This window comes from Pleurodeles waltl, unplaced genomic scaffold (assembly GCF_031143425.1).
Source record: "Pleurodeles waltl isolate 20211129_DDA unplaced genomic scaffold, aPleWal1.hap1.20221129 scaffold_292, whole genome shotgun sequence".
In the NCBI taxonomy this organism is placed as follows: domain Eukaryota; kingdom Metazoa; phylum Chordata; class Amphibia; order Caudata; family Salamandridae; genus Pleurodeles; species Pleurodeles waltl.
In genome coordinates this window covers 73,003-91,940 of record NW_027149998.1, presented here as the reverse complement: position 1 = coordinate 91,940, position 18,938 = coordinate 73,003, and the positions used below count along the sequence as shown (strand labels likewise).

Genomic DNA, 18,938 nt, shown 5'->3' with positions numbered 1-18,938 from the left:
TTCAAGATCAACTTCGAAATTGCTACAGGCTCCCGGGGAGGCGGGTGGGCGCATGTGAATCTGCAGCGTCTCATGCCACTAACAGATGTACACTGGGTAAGTGACATTTTCCGTTCAATGGCATGTGTAGCTGCAGATACACATGCTTTGCATAGACTAGTAAGCAGTTATCTCCCCAAAAGCGGTGGTTCAGCCTGTAGGAGTTGAAGTTGTTTGAAACAAAGTTCGTAGTACTGCTTGTCCTACTGTGGCTTATTGTGCTGTTAACACATCCACGCAGAAGTGCTTGGTAAACGTATGAGGCGTAGACCATGTGGCTGCCTTACATATTTCAGTCATTGGAATGTTTCCTAGAAAGGCCATGGTAGCACCTTTCTTTCTAGTTGTGTGCCCTCGGTGTAATAGGCAGGTCTCTTTTTGATTTGCGATAACAGGTTTGAATGCACTTAACTATCCATCTAGCAATGCCTTGTTTGGAAATTGGATTTCCTGTATGAGGTTTTTGGAAAGCAACAAATAATTGTTTTGTTTTCCGAATTTGTTTTGTTCTGTCAATGTAGTACATTAACGCTCTTTTGATGTCTAATGCATGTAGTGCTCTCAGCTACAGAATCTGGCTGTGGGAAGAACACTGGTGTAAAGAAATGGCTCCCTGTTGCAGTTACCCCCCACTTTTTGCCTGATACTGATGCTGACTTGACTGAGAAGTGTGCTGGGACCCTGCTAACCAGGCCCCAGCACCAGTGTTCCTTCACCTAAAATGTACCATTGTATCCACAATTGGCACACCCTGGCATTCAGATAAGTCCCTTGTAACTGGTACTTCTAGTACCAAGGGCCCTGATGCCAAGGAAGGTCTCTAAGGGCTGCAGCATGTCTTATGCCACCCTGGAGACCTCTCACTCAGCACAGACACACTGCTTGCCAGCTTGTGTGTGCTAGTGAGGACAAAACGAGTAAGTCGACATGGCACTCCCCTCAGGGTGCCATGCCAGCCTCTCACTGCCTATGCAGTATAGGTAAGACACCCCTCTAGCAGGCCTTACAGCCCTAAGGCAGGGTGCACTATACCATAGGTGAGGGTACCAGTGCATGAGCATGGTACCCCTACAGTGTCTAAACAAAACCTTAGACATTGTAAGTGCAGGGTAGCCATAAGAGTATATGGTCTGGGAGTCTGTCAAACACGAACTCCACAGCACCATAATGGCTACACTGAAAACTGGGAAGTTTGGTATCAAACTTCTCAGCACAATAAATGCACACTGATGCCAGTGTACATTTTATTGTAAAATACACCCCAGAGGGCACCTTAGAGGTGCCCCCTGAAACTTAACCGACTATCTGTGTAGGCTGACTAGTTTTAGCAGCCTGCCACAAACCGAGACATGTTGCTGGCCCCATGGGGAGAGTGCCTTTGTCACTCTGAGGCCAGTAACAAAGCCTGCACTGGGTGGAGATGCTAACACCTCCCCCCGGCAGGAATTGTCACACCTGGCGGTGAGCCTCAAAGGCTCACCTCCTTTGTGCCAACCCAGCAGGACACTCCAGCTAGTGGAGTTGCCCGCCCCCTCCGGCCAGGCCCCACTTTTGGCGGCAAGGCCGGAGAAAATAATGAGAAAAACAAGGAGGAGTCACTGGCCACTCAGGACAGCCCCTAAGGTGTCCTGAGCTGAAGTGACTAACTTTTAGAAATCCTCCATCTTGCAGATGGAGGATTCCCCCAATAGGGTTAGGATTGTGACCCCCTCCCCTTGGGAGGAGGCACAAAGAGGGTGTACCCACCCTCAGGGCTAGTAGCCATTGGCTACTAACCCCCCAGACCTAAACACGCCCTTAAATTTAGTATTTAAGGGCTACCCTGAACCCTAGAAAATTAGATTCCTGCAACTACAAGAAGAAGGACTGCCCAGCTGAAAACCCCTGCAGCGGAAGACCAGAAGACGACAACTGCCTTGGCTCCAGAAACTCACCGGCCTGTCTCCTGCCTTCCAAAGATCCTGCTCCAGCGACGCCTTCCAAAGGGACCAGCGACCTCGACATCCTCTGAGGACTGCCCCTGCTTCGAAAAGACAAGAAACTCCCGAGGACAGCGGACCTGCTCCAAGAAAGGCTGCGACTCTGTTTCCAGCAGCTTTAAAGAACCCTGTAAGCTCCCCGCAAGAAGCGTGAGACTTGCAACACTGCACCCGGCGACCCCGACTCGGCTGGTGGAGATCCGACACCTCAGGCGGGACCCCAGGACTACTCTGATACTGTGAGTACCAAAACCTGTCCCCCCTGAGCCCCCACAGCGCCGCCTGCAGAGGGAATCCCGAGGCTTCCCCTGACCGCGACTCTTTGAACCTAAAGTCCCGACGCCTGGGAGAGACCCTGCACCCGCAGCCCCCAGGACCTGAAGGACCGGACTTTCACTGGAGAAGTGACCCCCAGGAGTCCCTCTCCCTTGCCCAAGTGGAGGTTTCCCCGAGGAATCCCCCCCTTGCCTGCCTGCCGCGCTGAAGAGATCCCGAGATCTCTCATAGACTAACATTGCGAACCCGACGCTTGTTTCTACACTGCACCCGGCCGCCCCCGCGCCGCTGAGGGTGAAATTTCTGTGTGGACTTGTGTCCCCCCCGGTGCCCTACAAAACCCCCCTGGTCTGCCCTCCGAAGACACGGGTACTTACCTGCAAGCAGACCGGAACCGGGGCACCCCCTTCTCTCCATTCTAGCCTATGCGTTTTGGGCACCACTTTGAACTCTGCACCTGACCGGCCCTGAGCTGATGGTGTGGTGACTTTGGGGTTGCTCTGAACCCCCAACGGTGGGCTACCTTGGACCAAGAACTAAGCCCTGTAAGTGTCTTACTTACCTGGTTAACCTAACAAATACTTACCTCCCCCAGGAACTGTGAAAATTGCACTAAGTGTCCACTTTTAAAACAGCTATTTGTGAATAACTTGAAAAGTATACATGCAATTTTGATGATTTGAAGTTCCTAAAGTACTTACCTGCAATACCTTTCGAATGAGATATTACATGTAAAATTTGAACCTGTGGTTCTTAAAATAAACTAAGAAAAGATATTTTTCTATACAAAAACCTATTGGCTGGATTTGTCTCTGAGTGTGTGTACCTCATTTATTGTCTATGTGTATGTACAACAAATGCTTAACACTACTCCTTGGATAAGCCTACTGCTCGACCACACTACCACAAAATAGAGCATTAGTATTATCTCTTTTTACCACTATTTTACCTCTAAGGGGAACCCTTGGACTCTGTGCATGCTATTCCTTACTTTGAAATAGCACATACAGAGCCAACTTCCTACAACTGGTAGTTCTACTGTTTGATTAAAGTGGAACGGTGATATGACTTTTGGTAAAAAATTTGGATTTGTCCGTAGAACTACTTTATGCTTGTGTATTTGAATAAATGGTTCTTGTATGGTAAATGCTTGGATTTCACTGACTCTTCTTAGAGATGTGATGGCAATTAGAAATGCAACATTCCATGTTAAATATTGCATTTCACATGAGTGCATGGGCTCAAAAGGTGGCCCCATGAGTCGTGTTAAGACAATGTTGAGGTTCCATGAAGGAACTGGTGGTGTTCTTGGTGGTATAATTCTTTTTAGGCCTAACATAAAGGCTTTTATGACTGGTATCCTAAACAGCGAAGTTGAGTGGGTAATTTGCAGGTAAGCTGAAATTGCTGTAAGATGTATCTTAATGGATGAAAAAGCTAGTTTTGACTTTTGCAAATGTAGCAAGTAGCTTACGATATCTTTAGCAGATGCGTGTAAAGGTTGAATTTGATTATTATGGCAATAATAAACAAACCTTTTCCACTTATTTGCATAGCAATGTCTAGTGGTTGGTTTTCTAGCTTGTTTTATGACTTCCATACATTCCTGTGTAAGGTCTAAGTGTCCGAACTCTAAGACTTCAGGAGCCAAATTGCTAGATTCAGCGATGCTGGATTGGGGTGTCTGATCTGTTGATTGTGTTGAGTTAACAGATCTGGTCTGTTTGGTAGTTTGATATGAGGCACTACTGAGAGGTCTAGTAGTGTTGTGTACCAAGGTTGTCTTGCCCAAGTTGGTGCTATGAGTAAGAGTTTGAGTTTGTTTTGACTCAACTTGTTTACTAGATATGGAAGGAGAGGGGGAAAAGCGTATGCAAATATCCCGGACCAATTCATCCATAACGCATTGCCCAGAGACTGATCTTGTGGGTACCTGGATGCGAAGTTTCGGCATTTTGTATTTTCTTTTGTTGCAAACAGGTCTATTTGTGGTGTTCCCCAATTGTGGAAGTAAATGTGTAGTACTTGGGGGTGAATCTCCCATTCGTGGTTTTGTTGGTGATCCCGAGAGAGATTGTCTGCTAATTGATTCTGAATCCCTGGAATGAACTGTGCTATTAGGCGAATGTGGTTGTGAATCGCCCAATGCCATATTTTCTGTGTCAGGAGACACAACTGTGTTGAGTGTGTTCCTCCCTGTTTGTTTAGGTAATACATTGTTGTCATGTTGTCTGTTTTGACAAGAATGTGTTTGTAGCTTATTATTGGTTGAAATGCTTTTAACGCTAGAAATACTGCCAATAGTTCTAAGTGATTTATGTGAAACTGTTTTTGCCGAGAGTCCCATTGTCCTTGGATGCTGTGTTGATTGAGGTGTGCTCCCCACCCTATCATGGAGTCATCTGTCGTTATTATGTATTGAGGCACTGGGTCTTGGAAAGGCCGCCCTTGGTTTAAATTTAAATTGTTCCACCGTTGAAGCGAGGTGTAGGTTTGGCGGTTTATCAACACTAGATCTAGAAGTTGACCCTGTGCCTGTGACCATTGTGATGCTAGGCACGGTTGTAAGGGCCGCATGTGCAACCTTGCGTTTGGGACAATGGCTATGCATGAGGACATCATGCCTAGTAGTTTCATCACCATCTTGACTTGTATCTTCTGTTTTGGATACATGGCCTGTATTACATTGTGAAATGCCTGTACCCTTTGTGGACTTGGAGTGGCAATCCCCTTTGTTGTGTTGATTGTCGCTCCTAAGTATTGCTGTGTTTGACACGGCTGAAGGTGTGACTGTGTAGTTGAGTGAGAAACCTAGTTTGTGGAGGGTTTCTATGACATACTTTGTGTGTTGTGAACACCGTTCTTGCGTGTTGGTTTTGATTAACCAATCGTCTAGGTACGGGAACACATGTATTTGCTGCCTCCTGATATGTGCAGCCACTACTGCCAGGCATTTTGTAAAAACTCTTGGCGCAGTTATTCCGAATGGCAACACCTTGAATTGGTAATGTACCCCTTGGAATACAAACCTTAAGTACTTTCTGTGTGAAGGATGTATCGGTATATGGAAGTATGCATCCTTTAGGTCTAGTGTTGTCATGTAGTCTTGTTGTTTGAGCAATGGGATTACGTCCTGTAATGTCACCATGTGAAAGTGATCTGATGTAGGTATTTAATGTTCTGAGATCTAATATAGGTCTTAGAGTTTTGTCCTTTTTGGGTATGAGAAAGTACAGCGAGTAAACTCCTGTTCCTCTCTGATGAATTGGTACCAGTTCTATTGCATCTTTTTGTAACAACGCTTGGATTTCTAGTTCTAGAAGATCCATGTGTTGTTTTGACATAGTGTGTTTTCGGTGGGACATTTGGAGGGAATTTGAGAAATTCTATGCAATAACCATGCTGGATAATTGCTAGGACCCAAGTGTCGGTTATTTCCTCCCAATGTTTGTAGAACTTGGTTAGTCTCCCCCCCACAGGTGTTATGTGTTGGGGATTTGGGACGTCGAAGTCACTGCTTGCTTTGAGGAGTTTTGGGACTTTGGAACTTCCCTCTACTCTTTTGGAATTGGCCCCCTCTATATTGTCCCCGAAAACTTCCCCGCTGATATTGGCTCTGATAAGTGGGCCTTGTTTGTGAGGTTGAGGGTTCTGTGCTTTGTCCTCGAAACCCCCCTCAAAACTGTGTTTTACGAAATGTGCCTCTGCTCTGTGGGGAGTAGAGTGCGCCCATGGCTTTGGCCGTAGCAGTGTCCTTTTTAAGTTTTTCGATAGCAGTGTCCACCTCCGGCCCAAACAACTGCTGTCCATTAAATGGCATATTCAGCACGGATTGTTGTATTTCCGGCTTGAATCCTGATGTACGCAGCCATGCGTGTCTCCTTATGGTCACTGCTGTATTTACTGTCCTAGCAGCTGTATCTGCTGCATCCATTGCAGAGCGTATCTGATTGTTCGAGATACTCTGTCCTTCCTCCACCACCTGTTGTGCCCTTTTTTGGAACTCTTTGGGTAAGTGTTCAATGAAATGTTGCATTTCGTCCCAATGAGCCCTATCATATCTCGCCGGCAATGCCTGTGAGTTGGCAATGCGCCATTGGTTGGCCGCTTGTGCTGCAACTCTTTTCCCCGCAGCGTCGAACTTGCGACTCTCCTTGTCTGGAGGTGGTGCGTCTCCCGAGGTGTGTGAGTTTGCTCTCTTGCGAGCTTTCCCTACTACCACAGAGTCTGGTGTTAATTGCTGCGTGATATATACAGGGTCTGTTGGCAGTGGCTTGTATTTCTTCTCCACCCTTGGAGTTATGACCTGCCCTTCACATGCTCCTGAAACACCTGTTTGGAGTGTTTTAGCATTCCAGGTAGCATAGGGAGACTTTGGTATTGGCTATGTGTGGAGGATAGTGTGTTAAATAAAAAGTCATCCTCAATAGGCTCTGCATGCAGGGTGACATTATGAAACGCCGCTGCTCTTGACACCACCTGTGTCTAGGCTGTACTGTCCTCAGGTGGCGACGGTCTCGCTGGATAACAGTCTGGGCTGTTATCTGATACTGGCGCATCATAAAGATCCCATGCATCGGGATCCCCCCCGACTCATTCCAGTATGAGTTGGGGACTGCATCAGTGGTGGAGTGGCTACCGGTGATGTGTGCGTTGAGCGTGGTGGAGATGGTGACGGTGTTACTTGTCTTGCCACCATTGCCTGTGGCTGCTTGTCTTTCTTGAAAGGCAAGTCTTCTTTTCATCCTAATTGGGGGAAGAGTACTTATCTTCCCTGTGTCCTTTTGGATGTGGAGCCTTCTCTGAGTGTAGTCTGGCTCCATTGACTCTAGTTCTTGTCCGAACCTATGTCCTTGCATTTGTGAGGACAGTCCCTGTTCCTCTGTGTAGGAACTTGTTTTTGGTTCCGAGGCCGGATGTTTCGGAATGGAAACTTTCGGCAGTCTTTTTCGGCTCCGACAACACTTTTAATTTTCGGCGTTCCGGTCTCTCGTGCCGACTCGTTTCGGTGCCGCCCTCACGGTGCCGAACTTGCTCTGACCCGCTGTCTCGGGGTCGAGTCTGCTTGTGCCGGTATCTCGACCGGAGTCTGATGTCTTCGACACATGCGTGCCCTTTTTCGGTGCCGATGATCGGTCACCTATTTTTCGGGTTAAGCCATGGCCTGCTGGCGGTGGCGTCCCCTGGGCTTTAGTGGTCTTTCCGTGAGTTGTGTGTCGACGTCTTACTCACGGTTTTCGGCGTCTGTTCGGGATCGACCTCGTCAGAGTCCTCGATGGAGAAGGTTTCTTCTTCCTCCATGTGTTTTTGTCCTGTCTGCGCCGATGCCATCTGTAGTCTTCTTGCTCTTCGGTCTCAATGTCTTCCTCGACCGAAACGCTGGACAGGCTTCACAAGTATCATCTTTGTGTTCTGGAGACAAACACAAGTTACAGACCAGATGCTGATCTGTATAAGGATACTTGTTGTGATATTTGGGGCAGAAGCGGAATGGGGTCCGTTCCATTAACCTTGGAGACACGTGGTTGGGCCGACCAGGCCCCGACGGGGGATCGAAAACCCCGAAGGGCCAACAGAGCGCTTCAAAATTCTGTGTCGATCTGTTGTAAGTAACCAGATACCGAACGCAAACAATACCGTCAAATTTTCCAAGATTCTAACTATCTTTCCGAACCGAAACGCAGATCGAAAAAGAACACATCCGAACCCGATGGCGGAAAGAAAACAATCTAAGATGGAGTCGACGTCCATGCGCAATGGAGCCGAAAGGGGAGGAGTCCCTCGATCTAGTGACTCGAAAAGACTTTTTCGAAGAAAAACAAATTGTAACACTCCGAGCCCAACACTAGATGGCGGGATGTGCAAAGCATGTGTATCTGCAGCTACACATGCCATCGAACATATACAAACATATACAAAACACCACCACATTGGATAATTCAAACACACACCTTACACCCATACACACACCCCACACCACTATAAAAACACAAACCTACATTACCCACAACCCTTTACGACTACAAACCATTGCCAGAGAGACAGCAAGAGCACACTTGCAACCAGAGCCACATATCACCCTCACCAATACACCACCCACGCTGCTTACATCAGACACCCCAACACATACCCCCACAAGCCCTCACCGACACAAACTCAGATTACACCTATAGCACCACAATGACACCCCAGAAGAGTCATGGTGGAGCAAATCATCCGGGTAGAGCCACAGCTATTTAGATAACAGGTGCAGCAGATATCTATTGCTAGGAAGATGGAGCTATGGCGGAGAATCGTAGACCGGGTCAACGCCGTGGGACAGCACCCCAGAACGAGGGATGACATCAGGAAGAGGTAGAACGACCTACGGGGGAAGGTGTGTTCCAATGCAGCAAGACACCAGCTCGCAATACAGAGGACTGCCGGTGGACCCCCACCTCCTCCTCCACAACTAACATGGGAGGAGCAAGTCTTGGCAATCATGCATCCTGAGGGCCTGGCCAGAGTAGGAGGATGTAAAGAAATGGCTCCCTGTTGCAGTTACCCCCCACTTTTTGCCTGATACTGATGCTGACTTGACTGAGAAGTGTGCTGGGACCCTGCTAACCAGGCCCCAGCACCAGTGTTCCTTCACCTAAAATGTACCATTGTATCCACAATTGGCACACCCTGGCATTCAGATAAGTCCCTTGTAACTGGTACTTCTAGTACCAAGGGCCCTGATGCCAAGAAAGGTCTCTAAGGGCTGCAGCATGTCTTATGCCACCCTAGAGACCCCTCACTCAGCACAGACACACTGCTTACAAGCCTGTGTGTGCTAGTGAGAACAAAATGAGTAAGTCGACATGGCACTCCCCTCAGGGTGCCATGCCAGCCTCTCACTGCCTATGCAGTATAGGTAAGACACCCCTCTAGCAGGCCTTACAGCCCTAAGGCAGGGTGCACTATACCATAGGTGAGGGTACCAGTGCATGAGCACTGTGCCCCTACAGTGTCTAAACAAAACCTTAGACATTGTAAGTGCAGGGTAGCCATAAGAGTATATGGTCTGGGAGTTTGTCAAACACGAACTCCACAGCACCATAATGGCTACACTGAAAACTGGGAAGTTTGGTATCAAACTTCTCAGCACAATAAATGCACACTGATGCCAGTGTACATTTTATTGTAAAATACACCACAGAGGGCACCTTAGAGGTGCCCCCTGAAACTTAACCGACTATCTGTGTAGGCTGACTAGTTTTAGCAGCCTGCCACAAACCGAGACATGTTGCTGGCCCCATGGGGAGAGTGCCTTTGTCACTCTGAGGCCAGTAACAAAGCCTGCACTGGGTGGAGATGCTAACACCTCTCCCAGGCAGGAATTGTCACACCTGGCGGTGAGCCTCAAAGGCTCACCTCCTTTGTGCCAACCCAGCAGGACACTCCAGCTAGTGGAGTTGCCCGCCCCCTCCGGCCAGGCCCCACTTTTGGCGGCAAGGCCGGAGAAAATAATGAGAATAACAAGGAGGAGTCACTGGCCAGTCAGGACAGCCCCTAAGGTGTCCTGAGCTGAGGTGACTCTAACTTTTAGAAATCCTCCATCTTGCAGATGGAGGATTCCCCCAATAGGGTTAGGATTGTGACCCCCTCCCCTTGGGAGGAGGCACAAAGAGGGTGTACCCACCCTCAGGGCTAGTAGCCATTGGCTACTAACCCCCCAGACCTAAACACGCCCTTAAAATTAGTATTTAAGGGCTACCCTGAACCCTAGAAGATTAGATTCCTGCAACTACAAGAAGAAGGACTGCCCAGCTGAAAACCCCTGCAGCGGAAGACCAGAAGACGACAACTGCCTTGGCTCCAGAAACTCACCGGCCTGTCTCCTGCCTTCCAAAGATCCTGCTCCAGCGACGCCTTCCAAAGGGACCAGCGACCTCGACATCCTCTGAGGACTGCCCCTGCTTCGAAAAGACAAGAAACTCCCGAGGACAGCGGACCTGCTCCAAGAAAAGCTACAACTTTGTTTCCAGCAGCTTTAAAGAACCCTGCAAGCTCCCCGCAAGAAGCGTGAGACTTGCAACACTGCACCCGGCGACCCCGACTCGGCTGGTGGCGATCCAACACCTCAGGAGGGACCCCAGGACTACTCTGATACTGTGAGTACCAAAACCTGTCCCCCCTGAGCCCCCACAGCGCCGCCTGCAGAGGGAATCCCGAGGCTTCCCCTGACCGCGACTCCTTGAACCTAAAGTCCCGACGCCTGGGAGAGACCCTGCATCCGCAGCCCCCAGGACCCGAAGGACCGGACTTTCACCGGAGAAGTGACCCCCAGGAGTCCCTCTCCCTTACCCAAGTGGAGGTTTCCCCGAGGAATCCCCCCCTTGCCTGCCTGCAGCGCTGAAGAGATCCCGAGATCTCTCATAGACTAACATTACAAACCCGACGCTTGTTTCTACACTGCACCCGGCCGCCCCCGCGCTGCTGAGGGTGAAATTTCTGTGTGGACTTGTGTCCCCCCCGGTGCCCTACAAAACCCCCCTGGTCTGCCCTCCGAAGACGCGGGTACTTACCTGCAAGCAGACCGGAACCGGGTCACCCCCTTCTCTCCATTCTAGCCTATGCGTTTTGGGCACCACTTTGAACTCTGCACCTGACCGGCCCTGCGCTGCTGGTGTGGTGACTTTGGGGTTGCTCTGAACCCCCAACGGTGGGCTACCTTGGACCAAGAACTAAGCCCTGTAAGTGTCTTACTTACCTGGTTAACCTAACCAATACTTACCTCCCCTAGGAACTGTGAAAATTGCACTGTGTCCACTTTTAAAACAGCTATTTGTCAATAACTTGAAAAGTATACATGCAATTTTGATGATTTGAAGTTCCTAAAGTACTTACCTGCAATACCTTTCGAATGAGATATTACATGTAGAATTTGAACCTGTGGTTCTTAAAATAAACTAAGAAAAGATATTTTTCTATACAAAAACCTATTGGCTGGATTTGTCTCTGAGTGTGTGTACCTCATTTATTGTCTATGTGTATGTACAACAAATGCTTAACACTACTCCTTGGATAAGCCTACTGCTCGACCACACTACCACAAAATAGAGCATTAGTATTATCTATTTTTACCACTATTTTACCTCTAAGGGGAACCCTTGGACTCTGTGCATGCTATTCCTTACTTTGAAATAGCACATACAGAGCCAACTTCCTACAGAGGAGGACTGGATTCTGGTAAGTCAACTCTCTATTACCATCACCCCCCCCCCCCTACCTGCATGCCATCACATACCCCCACCCCCACATCCCAACATCCCAACCCACTCATCCCAATGCCAAACCCAGCATGCACCACCACCAATGCAAGGATACCACACATAGACCCGCATGGACACCAATCACTAAAGCATGCACACTAGAGACAATCAGCTAGTCCACCACGTATCTCACACAAGTGAAAGCTGCCAGGGCAATAACCATAGAGGGCAACCCACCCATGCACAATATGTCACACACAGAAATAATAAAACTGCATTTACATCCCCACAGGTATCCCAGCCAATGTCACCAGAGAAGAGGTGCCAGCAACATCCAGTCACCCCCAAAAAGAAGAGGACTACAGTGATGATAGCGATTCTGCTTGCCTGGATCTGCATGTCCAACCTTGCCCATCAGGGACCTCTGGACAGTCTGTTACCCAGGCACAGTCCCACACCACCACCGAGTATCCCCCCCTCAGGAAACACCACCACAGAACCCACCCAGTGGGCCCATACCTCAATCAGCAGTATGTCCACCACTACAGGGACCCCAGGGCACACCAAAAACCCAAGACAATCAGGGACCTGGGGTCAGTGGCACTGGGCATACGGCTCAGGGGACAGAGGCACAGGACAACCGGGAAGCTGGAGGCACTCACCGCGATCCTGGAAGCATACCAACAGTCCCAGGATACAGTGGGTCAGACAGTCCCAGGATACGGTGGGTGTAAGGAAATGCCTTCTTGGCATGGTTACCCCCTGACTTTTTGCCTTTGCTGATGCTATGTTTTGAATTGAAAGTGTGCGGAGGCCTGCTAACCAGGCCCCAGCACCAGTGTTCTTTCCCTAACCTGTACTTTTGATTCCACAATTGGCACACCCTGGCATCCAGGTAAGTCCCTTGTAACTGGTACCCCTGGTACCAAGGGCCCTGATGCCAGGGAAGGTCTTTTAGGGCTGCAGCATATCTTATGCCACCCTGGGGACCCCTCACTCAGCACAGACACACTGCTTACCAGCTTGTGTGTGCTGGTGAGAACAAAACGAGTAAGTCGACATGGCACTCCCCTCAGGGTGCCATGCCAACCTCACACTGCCTATGCAGTATAGATAAGTCACCCCTCTAGTAGGCCTTACAGCCCTAAGGCAGGGTGCACTATACCATAGGTGAGGGCACCAGTGCATGAGCACTGTGCCCCTACAGTGTCTAAGCCAAACCTTAGACATTGTAAGTGCAGGGTAGCCATAAGAGTATATGGTCTGGGAGTCCGTCAAACACGGACTCCACAGCACCATAATGGCTACACTGAAAACTGGGAAGTTTGGTATCAAACTTCTCAGCACAATAAATGCACACTGATGCCAGTGTACATTTTATTGTAAAATACACCCCAGAGGGCACCTTAGAGGTGCCCCCTGAAACCTAATCCAACTACCCGTGTAGGCTGACTGGTTCTAGCAGCCTGCCACACTCGAGACATGTTGCTGGCCACATGGGGAGAGTGCCTTTGTCACTCTGTGGCTAGTAACAAAGCCTGCACTGGGTGGAGATGCTAACACCTCCCCCAGGCAGGAGCTGTAACACCTGGCGGTGAGCCTCAAAGGCTTACCCCCTTTGTTCCAGCACCACAGGGCACTCCAGCTAGTGGAGTTGCCCGCCCCCTCCGGTCACAGCCCCACTTTTGGCGGCAAGGCCGGAGGAGATAATGAGAACAACAAGGAGGAGTCACTGGCCAGTCAGGACAGCCCCTAAGGTGTCCTGAGCGGAAGTGACTAACTTTTAGAAATACTCCATCTTGCAGAGGGAGGATTCCCCCAATAGGGATAGGAATGTGACCCCCTCCCCTTGGGAGGAGGCACAAAGATGGTGTACCCACCCTCAGGGCTAGTAGCCATTGGCTACTAACCCCCCCAGACCTAAACACGCCCTTAAATTTAGTATTTAAGGGCTTCCCTGAACCTAAGAATTTAGATTCCTGAAACTACAAGAAGAGGACTGCTGAGCTGAAAGACCCCTGCAGAAGAAGAAAAGACACCAACTGCTTTGGTCCCAGTCCTACCGGCCTGTCTCCTGCCTTCTAAAGAACCCTGCTCCAGCGATGCTTTCCCCAGGACCAGCGACCTCTGAATCCTCAGAGGACTGCCCTGCTTCAAGAAAGACTAGAAACTCCCGAGGACAGCGGACCTGCTCCAAAAAGACTGCAACTTTGTTACAGAGGAGCAGATTTAAAGACCCCTGCAATCCCCGCAAGAAGCGTGAGACTTGCAACACTGCACCCGGCGACCCCGACTCGACTGGTGGAGAACCAACACCTCAGGGAGGACCCTCCGGCGACTCCAAGATCGTGAGTAACCAAAGTTGTCCCCCCTGAGCCCCCACAGTGACGCCTGCAGAGGGAATCCCGAGGCTCCCCCTGACCGCGACTGCCTGACTCTAAAATCCCGACGGCTGGAAAAGACCCTGCACCTGCAGCCCGCAGCACCTGAAGGATCGGAACTCCAGTGCAGGAGTGACCCCCAGGAGGCCCTCTCCCTTGCCCAGGTGGTGGCTACCCCGAGGAGCCCCCCACTTGCCTGCCTGCACCGCTGAAGAGACCCCTTGGTCTCCCATTGGAAACCCGATGTTCGTTTGCACACTGCACCCGGCCGCCCCCGCGCTGCTGAGGGTGTACTTTGTGTGGACTTGTGTCCCCCCCGGTGCCCTACAAAACCCCCCTGGTCTGCCCTCCGAAGACGCGGGTACTTACCTGCTGGCAGACCGGAACCGGGGCACCCCCTTCTCTCTATTGAAGAATATGCGTTTTGGGCACCACTTTGAACTCTGCACCTGACCGGCCCTGAGCTGCTGGTGTGGTGACTTTGGGGTTGCTCTGAACCCCCCAACGGTGGGCTACCTTGGACCCCAATCTAAACCCCGTAGGTGGTTTACTTACCTGCAAAAACTAACATTACTTTACCTCCCCCAGGAACTGTGAAAATTAAGTGTCCACTTTTAAAACAGCTAAATGTGTTTTATGTAAAAAGTATATATGCTACTGTAATTATTCAAAGTTCCTAAAGTACTTACCTGCAATACCTTTCAAATGAGATATTACATGTAGAATTTGAACCTGTGGTTCTTAAAATAAACTAAGAAAAGATATTTTTCTATAACAAAAACCTATTGGCCTGGAATTGTTTGAGTGTGTGTTCCTCATTTATTGCCTGTGTGTATGTACAACAAATGCTTAACACTACTCCTTTTGATAAGCCTACTCCTCGACCACACTACCACAAAATAGAGCATTAGTATCTCTTTTTGCCACTATCTTACCTCTAAGGGGAACCCTTGGACTCTGTGCATACTATTCCTAACTTTGAAATAGTGCATACAGAGCCAACTTCCTACAGTGGGTCAGACAGTCCCAGGATACGGTGGGTCAGATCCTGGACAAGTTGCACGAGGGACAGTACCAGGGGGGTGCGTTTGGGGGGAAAATCAGGGAGGACTTGAAGTCCATTAACACCACCCTGGTCTCCATTGCAGGTGTGCTGGCAGACATGGCCAACATTATGCGGGAGACTATCACACCAGCGGGCTCCTGCCACTAGCCAGTCTACTGAACAGCCTGCCACTGCCGCTAGTGGACAGGAGGCCCCGCCACAGGACCAACAGGCCACCAGCACCCCCCCAGCACCCCCCCACGCAAAAGGAGAACCACCCTGCAAACATTACCTGCGATTCAGGCAAAAGCCAAAGACTATTGCCAAGACCCTCGCCAGGTAATAAGACTCTCCTGCATGTCACCCGTGTGTCCCACTCTGTCACCCTGTCCACCTTGAACTGCCATTGCTCCCCTTCCTCTGCCCTTTTGGACTATGCAGCTGCTGCTCTGAAACACTAGATGTTAAGTTTTACCTTTGGGCTGAGTTCAAGTTGTAGAAGCCTAATCAGGCCAAAGAACTCCTCAATTTATCAAAGAGAATAGCACGCACATTTTGATAAGCAGGTCTACAGTGCCAGAGAAATATTTGCACAATATAGTCGTCCTCAGAAAAGACTTAAAATTGGGTTTAAGACCTTAGTAATACATTAAGAAGCTTGTTTAACTCGCGTGGACCAGATAAGGAACCGCCCAATCAACTGTGTCCTCATACAGCTTCAGCTGAAAAGATCTTGAGCAACTGATCTCCTCCAACATAAAGAAGTCCCTCTTATTCTGTTTTGCCAACAATGTAAGCTGCTATTTGGACCTTGCCCTTTCTTCAGGTCTTGACTGCCCCATAAAACGTGTGCCTATCAACTGCCACCTGCAATTCACCTACTTGTGCCTTAAATTCCTTAACTTGCTCGCTTTGTGTGCAATCACAGCCTCGAAGCGTGGCCTTAAAGGCCTCACAGACCATAAAATGTGAGCTTGGCAGCCAGGTCTAAATCAACTAAAAGTTCAATTGAACTGCCAATTTACTCTGGCCGGATTCAGACCCAACTCAAGAACGCATATGACGGAATGAAGCATTTTATGAGTTGCTGTATAAATGGGAATTATGGGGAGGACTAAACTGTTTTAGGAAAGAGGACTGAGAAATTCACAAAAACTGTCAGAATTCCAGATATGTCAAGGTTTAAGAGCATAATGCCCAAAGGTTTTTCTCCAGTTAGATGTACTTAAATTGTGACTTAAATTTAATTAACATGTCTTGAATAAAGAACAGTCAAATAGGAAACTGCTTACATTACAAAATAATTTTCATACGCAGACATCTCTTTAAACGTTTGTGTTAGAAGTAGCATACCGAGGAGAGAGGGAAAAAAAAAAAAAAAAAAAACACACAATTTGGCCCAAAGAAAATGTTACTCTGGCATCAACTATAGCACCTATTGCTTTAAGCCCAGGATCATGGTTTCAATTTAATACTGACATCAAACTTGAATGGCCCTTAATTTATCACCATTTACTAAAATAAATCAAGCACAATGTACTTTGTGAAAGAGAAGGCATTATTTGTGTAGGAAGTTGGCTCTGTATGTGCTATTTCAAAGTAAGGAATAGCATGCACAGAGTCCAAGGGTTCCCCTTAGAGGTAAAATAGTGGTAAAAAGAGATAATACTAATGCTCTATTTTGTGGTAGTGTGGTCGAGCAGTAGGCTTATCCAAGGAGTAGTGTTAAGCATTTGTTGTACATACACATAGACAATAAATGAGGTACACACACTCAGAGACAAATCCAGCCAATAGGTTTTTATATAGAAAAATATCTTTTCTTAGTTTATTTTAAGAACCACAGGTTCAAATTCTACATGTAATAGCTCATTCGAAAGGTATTGCAGGTAAGTACTTTAGGAACTTCAAATCATCAAAATTGCATGTATACTTTTCAAGTTATTCACAAATAGCTGTTTTAAAAGTGGACACTTAGTGCAATTTTCACAGTTCCTAGGGGAGGTAAGTATTTGTTAGGTTAACCAGGTAAGTAAGGCACTTACAGGGCTTAGTTCTTGGTCCAAGGTAGCCCACCGTTGGGGGTTCAGAGCAACCCCAAAGTCACCACACCAGCAGTTCAGGGCCGGTCAGGTGCAGAGTTCAAAGTGGTGCCCAAAACACATAGGCTAGAATGGAGAGAAGGGGGTGCCCCGGTTCCGGTCTGCTTGCAGGTAAGTACCCGCGTCTTCGGAGGGCAGACCAGGGGGGTTTTGTAGGGCACCGGGGGGGGACACAAGTCCACACAGAAATTTCACCCTCAGCAGCGCGGGGGCGGCCGGGTGCAGTGTAGAAACAAGCGTCGGGTTTGTAATGGAAGTCAATGGGAGATCTAGGGATCTCTTCAGCGCTGCAGGCAGGCAAGGGGGGGGTTCCTCGGGGAAACCTCCACTTGGGCAAGGGAGAGGGACTCCTGGGGGTCACTCCTCCAGTGAAAGTCCGGTCCTTCAGGTCCTGGGGGCTGCGGGTGCAGGGTCTCTCCCAGGTGTCGGGACTTAGGATTCAAAGAGTCGCGGTCAGGGGAAACCTCGGGATTCCCTCTGCAGGCGGCGCTGTGGGGGCTCAGGGGGGACAGGTTTTTGTACTCACAGTCTTAGAGTAGTCCTGGGGTCCCTCCTGAGGTGTTGGATCGCCACCAGCCGAGTCGGGGTCGCCGGGTGCAGTGTTGCAAGTCTCACGCCTTTTGCGGGGAGCTTGCAGGGTTCTTTAAAGCTGCTGGAAACAAAGTTGCAGCCTTTCTTGGAGCAGGTCCGCTGTCCTCGGGAGTTTCTTGTCTTTTCGAAGCAGGGGCAGTCCTCAGAGGATGTCGAGGTCGCTGGTCCCTTTGGAAGGCGTCGCTGGAGCAGGATCTTTGGAAGGCAGGAGACAGGCCGGTGAGTTTCTGGAGCCAAGGCAGTAGTCGTCTTCTGGTCTTCCTCTGCAGGGGTTTTCCAGCTAGGCAGTCCTTCTTCTTGTAGTTGCAGGAATCTAATTTTCTAGGGTTCAGGGTAGCCCTTAAATACTAAATTTAAGGGCGTGTTTAGGTCTGGGGGGTTAGTAGCCAATGGCTACTAGCCCTGAGGGTGGGTACACCCTCTTTGTGCCTCCTCCCAAGGGGAGGGGGTCACAATCCTAACCCTATTGGGGGAATCCTCCATCTGCAAGATGGAGGATTTCTAAAAGTCAGAGTCACCTCAGCTCAGGACACCTTAGGGGCTGTCCTGACTGGCCAGTGACTCCTCCTTGTTGCTTTCTTTGTTCCCTCCAGCCTTGCCGCCAAAAGTGGGGGCCGTGGCCGGAGGGGGCGGGCAACTCCACTAAGCTGGAGTGCCCTGCTGGGCTGTGACAAAGGGGTGAGCCTTTGAGGCTCACCGCCAGGTGTCACAGCTCCTGCCTGGGGGAGGTGTTAGCATCTCCACCCAGTGCAGGCTTTGTTACTGGCCTCAGAGTGACAAAGGCACTCTCCCCATGGGGCCAGCAACATGTCTCTGGTGTGGCAGGCTGCTGGAACTAGTCAGCCTACACAGACAGTCGGTTAAGTTTCAGGGGGCACCTCTAAGGTGCCCTCTGGGGTGTATTTTACAATAAAATGTACACTGGCATCAGTGTGCATTTATTGTGCTGAGAAGTTTGATACCAAACTTCCCAGTTTTCAGTGTAGCCATTATGGTGCTGTGGAGTTCGTGTTTGACAGACTCCCAGACCATATACTCTTATGGCTACCCTGCACTTACAATGTCTAAGGTTTTGTTTAGACACTGTAGGGGTACCATGCTCATGCACTGGTACCCTCACCTATGGTATAGTGCACCCTGCCTTAGGGCGGTAAGGCCTGCTAGAGGGGTGTCTTACCTATACTGCATAGGCAGTGAGAGGCTGGCATGGCACCCTGAGGGGAGTGCCATGTCGACTTACTCGTTTTGTCCTCACTAGCACACACAAGCTGGCAAGCAGTGTGTCT

The 18,938-nt window shown here is 49.3% G+C and overlaps 1 protein-coding gene across 1 annotated transcript in view; it reads right to left on the bottom strand.

The window, feature by feature from the left end:
- Positions 1-18,938, bottom strand: part of LOC138275587 (zinc finger protein 638-like) — a 156,252-nt gene that overhangs the window by 65,046 nt on the left and 72,268 nt on the right. The gene's annotated exons all lie outside the window — the stretch shown is intronic.